Source organism: Apium graveolens, chromosome 1 (assembly GCF_009905375.1).
Source record: "Apium graveolens cultivar Ventura chromosome 1, ASM990537v1, whole genome shotgun sequence".
Lineage (NCBI taxonomy): Eukaryota > Viridiplantae > Streptophyta > Magnoliopsida > Apiales > Apiaceae > Apium > Apium graveolens.
Genome location: NC_133647.1, coordinates 79,697,455 through 79,707,522, shown reverse-complemented (window position 1 = coordinate 79,707,522; position 10,068 = coordinate 79,697,455). Strand labels below are relative to the sequence as shown.

The 10,068-nt window shown below is 42.0% G+C and overlaps 1 non-coding gene across 1 annotated transcript; it reads left to right on the top strand.

Moving 5' to 3' along the window:
• Window positions 1-9,716: 9,716 nt before the first annotated feature.
• LOC141680596 (small nucleolar RNA R71) lies at window positions 9,717-9,823 on the top strand. Its single transcript, XR_012558368.1, has one exon. It is a non-coding gene; the product is annotated as a small nucleolar RNA R71 (small nucleolar RNA).
• Window positions 9,824-10,068: the final 245 nt, after the last annotated feature.

The window sequence follows — 10,068 nt, the reverse complement described above, 5'->3', positions numbered from 1 at the left end:
CAATGCTTTTATATCTGAGCAAGCGATTTTGAGGTTCCCGGAAAGGGACAAGTTTTATGGTTCCCGTAACGGAACAAATAGTTTTGGGTCCCCGTAGCGGGACAAGTGGTTTTATGGTTCCTATAATGGAACAGAAGGTTTGAAAATGAAAATAGCATGCTAAAATTTAACTCTGGTATTTATACACAGCACACGACTGTTAATTTTGGTTTTACAGAGCATGCCGGTTTGATATCCAGTTTATACCTGTTTTACATGTTTCTGGCAAGTTATGATTTCTGTTCCTATAATTGTTTATCATAAACTGTTTTTGATTATTATTCATATAGTGGTATCGCTGAGCAATTGATTGCTCACCCTTGCAAAATGTTTTATATATGTATTGCAGATATTTAGGAGATTCTTCAGTGGTAGTCGGGGCAGAGTTCCAGTTCCTTCCGTGTCAGGCTCCTCTGAGGTAGTTGTGTTGGACCCAAGCGGGTCTGTTGAGTTGCTGAATAAAGATAGTATTATTTGAATTGTCCTTACTAAATTGGTTTTGTGATGGTTGTAACCTAAGTCATACTTAAACCTGGAAAAGGTCTTGGTAAAGGGGTCGGAATTATGTTTAAGTAATAATTTGGGTTATATTGTTTATTAGTATTGTTGTTAGTGACGTCAACTCCTGACCCCGGGGTTAAGGCTGTCACAACTGGTGCTTCTCTTGTAACAAACTTCTTCACAAGTTTAGATTTAAGAACAGTTTGTTGAGGAGCATGTCCTGAAGGACCTGCTTGTTAGGGCGAAATCACGCACTAATATTCACGCAAGTATACGCGTTCGCAAGTAATATAGAATACTTTCTAGTTCGTTCCCACAGAGACTCCGACTAAATTATTGTCTAATTAAACTCACTCACCAATGTATGATTACTTCTCAATATTAAGACACTAACACTTAAAATTGTTGATTAAATATTAACTACAATTAACTACTTAATTAATCACTTAACTAACACTTCAATTTATCAATAATAAAACACTCATGAGATAACAACTTCATAATTACTTCCTTCAATAGCCATTGTTATTACCTTTAGCATGTGACAGTGATGATATTAATCGAATAACACGAAACTGATAAAAGCCAACTTTCATTGTACTAATACCATTCTACCAAGCATCCACAATCAAGATAGAAGTTGAATAGTCATCAATTATGTTGAGTTCCTATATGTCTACAGAAATTGACAACACAACGAATTAAGCACAAGTTATTCCCTTTGATTACATAGGGCAAATAAAACTGTTAGAGTTACCCACTAATCATGCACAACGTACATGAACCTATGCTAGCATGGCAAGTTCTAAATCTCAAGATCCACCGTCGCTTCACAAGAGATTAACACCCTATCTTATATGTTCGCGACGCACATAAGACGACTACGCACAACCAATACTAGATATCATACAATCATCACACACTAAAGAATTAAACAATTAACTAAAGAATTCCATAATAAATCCATCGCAACCCCATGATCACGATTAGCCCATAATAGCACTTATCATCATCATGGGTTCATATGAAATCATGATAAACAAACACAAGAAAAATAATAACTAAACTAATTATATTAAAACAGAGTACGTCACAAGAGTAAATAAGTTCAAAGCAAGAAAACTAGCATCCAACGTTACAACGAAACAAGAATCACAAGAAGATATGCTTCCTCTTCGTTGCGGTGTGCTAAATCGGTCTTCTTCCTTATCTCCTTCGCTCCTTGCGTAAAAACACGATCTTCTTCAATCCCCCCTTGTGAAAACGTCTCAAATCTAATTATATAATAGTCCCATAAAAATCAGATTACATAGAAGTGGAAACCAAACAGAAGTAGAAGTCCTAAAATAATATATTTTTTTCCCCGACCCTGCGCGGCCGCTCAGCATAGCTGAGCGGGCACTCAGGTTGCTGCGCGGGCGCTCAGACCTCTACTGGAAAAAATCTGATTTTGCTCCGTTTCTTCGCCGTAATCTGCCCGTTTCTTTCCTTTCGCAATGGTGAACACATGCCAAGGCTTATTCTTGATGATTCCTCCCCCGAAATACAACTAATACCCTTAAATGCATAAACACTAGAAAAACGCATCAAATACACAAAATACTTGATTTCAAGACACCAAATTTAAGCCATTTTAAGACGTTCTAAGTGGTACAAAATGCCACTTATCACACCCCCAAACTTAAATCGATGCTTGTCCTCAAGCGTTACAGACTCAAAAACAAATAAAAAACATGCATGAATGCAATCTATATGAAAATGCAGCGATCCCCCTTACTATGATTAACCAACCAAATTGCAACATCTCAACGAATGCAGTTAGACAACTAAAGATCAATAAATTCATGCAAACGGATATACAGCCAGAAACGTGGTGTATGCAAATGCTTAACAGATATGCTTCGGAACTAGACCAATTATTATGACTAGACTATCCTCAAGGCAATCCAATGATTATACAAAGAATAAAAAATTCTAGGCACAAAGTGATATACAACACTACAAGAATTCTGGAGCTTATTACGGAATCGTGCTTTTTATTCACAACACAAATGCTTATTTGACCGTGCAATGAGTGAGGTCCACAAAAGACTTATACAATGGTATCCATGTAACGAGCGTTAGGTGAGCGGATCCCAGACTCTAAAAGCCTTAGGTCACTAGGCACAAAGTCCCCTAAGAACTTAATAACTCGAATACCAAAGAGCCCACTCTAGATCAATTATGCATAAACTAATTTTTTTTTTAACTTCTGAGCAAGTGCGTTTCGCTCCGTCTTGCTCAACCCTAGACTACTCGCACCATATGCGAGCCGGCTACTAGCCATTTGACGCCTAGCCACAAATAGCAACAAATTCCATTTTTTTTTCTCCAAAAATTTTTTCTTCTTTTTCATGCCTTTATCACTAAGAACCTATTATCGAATTCTAAGCATAATAAGTAGATTGACCTCAAAAACAACCAAATCATAACAACAATCTAGCCCTTACGCATTCTCTAAGACTTAGTGGAATTACAAGTGTTTCTAGCATGCATATCAACCTACACGACTTAATATCACTTTAATGCTATACTCGTATCAATATCACAATTCAGTCGATAAATCATTACAAAAGAGATCATGGTAAATGCATGAGCTACATGACATACATAACAAAAAAACTATATGGCATAAATTATGCAACTATATGAACTAAACTATCATGAATATGCAGCTATATGACACACACACAATATTCCTTAACTACCACCCCCAAACTTAAAATCTTCACTGTCCTCGGTGAAGGTAGTAGAAAGGAACACAGGGTATACCTACTCGGAGTCATCATCATCATCACCCTCAGTGGGTGGAGTATCAGGCGGCGGGTATGCAGAGTCCTCACCAAAAACTGGCCACTGGATATCAGCTCCAAGGCCCCGAAAAGCAGTCCCTAACGCAAGGGTGAGCTCCTGAGCAAACCTGCTCTGCTTCTCATACATGGCATCCATCCGCCGTGAAAGCCTCCTATACTGAGCATCAGCCAACCCAGCACCCTCCTGAGCTCTCGAAGAACCAGCCTCATCACGCCCTGGCCTAGCCATAGTAGCACCTCGTGCTGGACGCCCTCCTGAAAGACGATAACCCAGCCCATGCTCCTCAGGCTCACCACCGGTCCACTCCTGCATCCCATTCAGAGTGCCAGAATCAATCAGAGATGCCGGCAACTGCAACTGCTCATGAGCCGGCCAGTTCACTCCCACTGCTTGGCATAGCTTCGTAACCGTGGATGAATAAGGGATGTTCATATACTTCGCTCCCCTCAAAAACTTCAGAATTCCTTGGTAGATAAACTCACCAAGGTCCACATAGTACTCCTCATTCAGAATTCCCCACAACAACTGTGCTCTCTCAACTGTGACCTCTTGTGCATACGAAGAAGGCAAAATATTAGCACAAATAAATGCATTCCATGCACGGGCATACATGTTCATGGAGATCGCCGGAAAGTGACGATACTCATTAGTGTCGGTCCTGAAGGTCCAAACTGTGCCCGGTCGACAGAGAGTCGCATAAATCAAATCCAAGTCAAAGTCCTCAGCAGTCTTTTCATTCCAGTTCTCCTCCTCGGGCTTCCTCTCTCGCTGTCCAATCACACGGCGAATCGCCGCAGGGTGATAATCAACTGTCAGCCCTCGGACCACAGAAAACCCATTCTTTTCGGCCTTCGCGTTCGCATAGAACTCGCGAACCACACTCATCGGCACTGCTTCGGGCGACTCGCAGAAAGCTATCCACCCCTTCTCTGCAATCATGGGCAGCAACTCACCATCCCTCCCCGATGGTAAAAACCCTCTCTCCTTCAGAATCGGCTTCCCCAAAAGCCTAGTGTACTCCTCCTCCGCAGCTCTGTCAGTTAACCAAGGCCTTGCAGCAGTACCCCTCGATGAATCAGCAGTAGGAACTGTGCTGCTGCTGTCAATAGTGCGTGCTCTCTTGGGTGCCATTGATTCGTGAAAAAAAATGTGTAAGAACTGAGTTTTGGTGTTTGGGAGAGAGTTTAAGTGTAGGAATTTTGTGGGAGATATGTAGGATAGGTGTATGTATATATAGGGTGTGGATTAGATTAGGGTTTGGGAATTAAGGGTTAAAATGATGGGGTAGTGGGAACAAATCGTGGGTTTATGGGCTACAACTGTTTTTTTTTTCTGAACTGTAAAAAAAATCTGGTACTCGACCCCTGAGCGGTCACTCAGCAAAGCTGAGCGGGCTGAGCGGTCGCTCAGCAATGCTGAGCGGACGCTCAGGGGGTCACTGGAAAAAAAAAATTTCAGCCCCTGTTTTCTGATTTTTTTGTGTTTTTGGATAGGTTATTAACTTCTAAGGGTTCCTGTAACAACAATTCATGGGTTGCCTCCCACGCAGCGCTTCTTTTTCATCATTAGCTTGACGTTTCGTACCCTTCTCAAGTAGTCAACAAAATGGCACTAACCACTTCTCGGTTTGCCATGTCCCCATAGTAGTGCTTCAACCGCTGACCGTTAACCTTGAATGTTTGGTCCAGATCATTCTCAAAAATTTCCACCGCTCCATGTGGAAACACAGTTTTGACAATAAAAGGTCCAGACCACCTTGATTTTAACTTCCCAGGAAAAAGTCGGAGCCGAGAGTTGAATAAGAGAACTTGTTGCCCTGGCACAAATAACTTAGGATGTAGCTTCCTATCGTGCCACCTCTTCACCTTTTCCTTATACATTTTGTTATTCTCGTACGCTTGAAGTCAAAATTCATCAAGTTCATTAAGCTGAAGCATTCTTTTCTTACCAGCTGCATCTAAATCCAGGTTCAACTTCTTCAATGCCCAGTAGGCCTTATGCTCAAGCTCCGCAGGTAGATGACATCCCTTACCGTACACCAACTGAAATGGTGACATACCAAGTGGCGTTTTGTATGCTGTTCTGTAAGCCCAAACAGCTTCATCGAGCTTTAAAGACCAATCCTTCCTTGACGGACAAACAACCTTCTCTAGAATGCGCTTTATCTCTCTGTTAGACACTTCCGCTTGACCATTTGTTTGCGGATGATAGGCAGTAGCTACTCGATGATTCACATTATAACACTGTATCATAGAAGTGAACTTACGGTTGCAAAAATGCGATCCTTCATCACTTATGATTACCCGAGGTGTTCCAAACCTTGTGAAAATTTGATTATGAAGAAAATTTAGCACTGCCTTTGCATCATTTGTCGGTAAAGCTTTAACTTCTACCCATTTTGAGACATAATCGACTGCCAGCAAGATGTATTGATTATTGCAAGAAGAGATAAAAGGCCCCATGAAATCGATTCCCCAAACATCAAAGACCTCAACTTCAAGCATCACATTTAATGGCATCTCATCCTTCTTTGTCAAATTTCCCACTCTTTGGCAACGATCACACCTTAAAACAAACTGATGAGCATCCTTGAACAAAGTAGGCCAAAAAAACCTGCTTGCAGAATACGAGCTGCCGTCTTCTCACTACCATAGTGTCCACCATAAACCGTGGAATGGCAGTCTCATAATATCCCCTCCGTCTCACAGAACGGGATACATCTCCTGATGATCTGGTCAGCTCCCTGTCTAAACAAATATGGTTCATCCCACATATACCACTTCACCTCATGCAGAAACTTCTTCTTTTGAGCGGATGTCAAATTAGGAGGCATTACATTGCTGACGAGATAGTTTACAATATCTGCAAACCATGGTTCTTCCTCCTGAACTGCGAACAACTGCTCATCCGGAAAAGATTCATTGATTAACGTCCTATCTTGTGAAGTAGAATCGTGATTTGCCAACCTAGAGAGATGGTCAGCTACTTGATTCTCAGTACCTTTCCTATCCTTGATCTCTAACTCAAATTCCTGAAGTAAAAGCACCCAATGAATGAGTCTCGGCTTCGAATCCTTCTTGGAAACTAGATAGCGAATAGCCGCATGATCAGTGAATACTGTTACTTTCGTACCAAGTAGATAAGATCGAAATTTCTCGAAACCAAAGACTATAGCTAAAAGCTCCTTCTCAGTAGTGGTGTAGTTCAATTGGGCCCCATTTAAAGTCTTACTCGCATAGTAGACCACATAGAAGAGATTTTTCTTGCGCTGTCCCAGAACTGCACCTACCGCATAATCACTCACATCACACATCATCTCAAACGGTTCTGTCCAATCTGGTGCTGTAATAACTGGTGCAGTGATCAAACTCTTCTTGAGAGTCTCGAATACTGCCAAACATTCATCATCAAATTTGAAAAGCACATCTTTCTCAAGCAAATTGCACAACGGCTTAGATATCTTTGAAAAGTCCTTGATGAATCGCCGATAAAAACCCGCATGACCAAGAAAACTACGGATTCCTTTCACAGAATTAGGTGGGGGAAGATTTTCAATGACTCCCACCTTGGCCTTGTCCACCTCCAGACCCTTGTTAGAGACCTTATGCCCAAGAATAATGCCTTCACGCACCATAAAATGACATTTCTCCCAATTAAGCACTAAATTAGTTTCCACGCATCTTTTGAGTACGGCGCGCAGATTATTCAAACATTCATCATATGAATGTCCAAAGACGGAGAAGTCGTCCATGAACACTTCGACATTATTTCCAATCATGTCAGAGAATATAGCCATCATACATCTCTGAAAAGTGGCCGGGGCGCCACATAACCCAAACGAAATGATGCGAAAAGCAAACGTGCCAAATGGACAAGTGAAGGTAGTCTTTTCCTGATCCTCTGGTGCAATACAAATCTGATTATACCCTGAATAACCATCCAGAAGACAAAAATACTCATGACCCGCCAACCTGTCAAGCATCTGATCAATAAATGGAAGAGGGAAGTGATCCTTCCTTATGGCTTTGTTCAATTTTCTATAATCCATGCAGACTCTCCATCCTGTAACTGTTCGAGTGGGGATGAGCTCATTCTTTTCATTTGCGACCACAGTGATACCTCATTTCTTAGGTACACATTGTACGGGGCTCACCCACGAGCTGTCAGAAATAGGATAAATGATGCCTGCATCTAGCCATTTCAGAATTTCTTTCATCACCACCTCCTTCATGATAGGATTCAGTCTTCGCTGCTGTTCCACAGTTGGCTTACTACCTTCCTCTAGCAGAATTTTATGTATACAATATGAAGGACTTATCCCCTTGATGTCTGCTATGGTCCATCCAATAGCCGATTTGAATTCTCTCAAAATCCTTAAGAGCTTGTCTTCCTCACTACCTGAAAGGTCAGATGAAATAATAATAGGTAACGTAGATGAATCACCTAAAAAAGCATACCTCAAGTGTTCAGGTAATGGCTTGAGCTCCAAGGTAGGTGCTTCCTCTATTGATGGTTTGAGCTTTCCTTCAGCATTCTTAAGGTCAGAAGTACCAAGAGATTCAAACGGTATGTCCAGCTTTCGCTTCCAGGGAGAAGCGTTCAGATATTGTAATTGCTCGTTGCCATCTTCATCATCGCTGTCAATATCCCCCACTAAGGCCTTTTCCAATGCATCAGACTTTAGCATGCGATCGAGTTCCGAAGTAACCGCAGAATCAATCACATCCACTTTTAAGCACTCCTCATCTTCTGTAGGGAATTTCATTGTCTTGAATACGTTGAAGGTCACATCCTGATCTTGTACCCGCATAGTAAGTTCACCTTTTTGCACATCTATCAAGGTACGGCCAGTAGCCAAGAAAGGCCTTCCCAAGATTATGGAAATCTTCTTATCTTCCTCAAAATCCAGAATAACAAAATCTGCAGGAAAGAAGAGCTTATCCACCTTGACGAGCACATCCTCCACTATGCCCCTTGGGTAAGTAATGGAACGATCAGCCAATTGTAGCGACATGTATGTGGGTTTTGGATCAGGCAGATCCAGCTTTTTAAAGATCGACAACGGCATCAGATTAATGCTTGCTCCCAAATCACAAAGGCACTTGTCAAAAGTCAGATTGCCAATGGTGCAAAGTATGGTGAAGCTTCCAGGATCTTTCAGTTTTGGTGGTAATTTTTGCTGCAGAACAGCGCTGCATTCTTCCGTGAAAGCAACGGTTTTAAGGTCATCCAGTTTCACCTTCCTTGAAAGAATAGTCTTCATAAACTTCGCATAACTAGGCATTTGCTCCAGAGCCTCAGCGAAAGGTATATTGATGTGAAGTTTCTTGAACACCTCCAGAAACTTCCCGAACTGTCTATCCAACTTTTGTTGCTGCAATCTCTTAGGAAAAGGTGGTGGAGGATAGAGCTGTTTCTCTCTTGTATTAGCCTCAGGCAGAGTGTGTTCAACAGTAGTCTTCCTTAGCTCCGCCGCTTTCTCCTTTTGCTGAGATTCTTCATCTCTAATTTCAGCTTCTCCTTCTTTTGCCTTTTCAGCATCAGCAACTTTTCCAGACCTTAAGGTAATAGCCTTGACTTGCTCTTTAGCTTCCTTCCTGCCTGGTACTTCCGTGTCACTGGGAAGGGTGCCAGGTTGACGATTGAGCACTGCATTGGCTAATTGACCGATTTGATTTTCCAAGGTCTTGATAGAAACCGCCTGACTCTTGTATAACAGCTTAAGTTCCTCAAAATCAGCACTAGTAGGTGCAGCTGTACTTCCCTGTTGAGGATATGATTGCCTTGTAGCATATTGCTGTGGTTGCTGGAATCCAGGTGGGTTAAACTGTTTACTCACTCCTTGCTGATATGGTGGCTGAATAGCATTTTGATTATTTCCCCAGCTGAAATTTGGATGATTTCTGTTGTTAGGATGATAGGTTACTGGCACAGGCTGCTGTTGTCGCTGATAGTTATTCACATACTGAACAGATTCGTTGACAAGAGAACACTGATCCGTAGTATGAGAACCTGCACAAAGCTCACAAACCATAGCTATTTGATTAACTCCATATGTAGCCAAAGAATCAACCTTCATTGATAGCACTTGGAGCTGGGCCGCAATAGCGGTGGCTGCATCAACTTCCAGAATACCTGCTACCTTGCCTGACGTCATCCTCTGAGTTGGGTTTTGATGCTCATTTGCAGCCATCGTCTCTATAAGATTATACGCCTCAGTATAGCTTTTAGCCCATAAGGCGCCTCCAGCTGCTACATCGAGTATGGGCCGAGATTGGGCCCCCAAACCATTATAGAAACCAGTGATCACCATCCAATCCGGCATTCCATGATGTGGACATTTTCTCAACATTTCCTTGTAGCGTTCCCAAGCCTCGCACATAGATTCTGTAGGTTACTGCGCAAACTGAGTAAGAGCACTCCTCATAGCAGCAGTCTTTGCCATCGGATAAAACTTCACCAGAAACTTTTGCGCAAGATCTTGCCACGTAGTGATGGACCCAGCTGGTTTAGAATGTAACCAGTCTTTAGCCTTATCCCTCAGTGAGAATGGGAAAAGCCTCAACTTGATAGCCTCATCAGTCACGCCATTATACTTAAAAGTGCTGCAGATCTCGACAAAATTCCTTATGTGCATGTTGGGGTCTTCAGTTGCCGCTCCTCCAAAAGAAACAG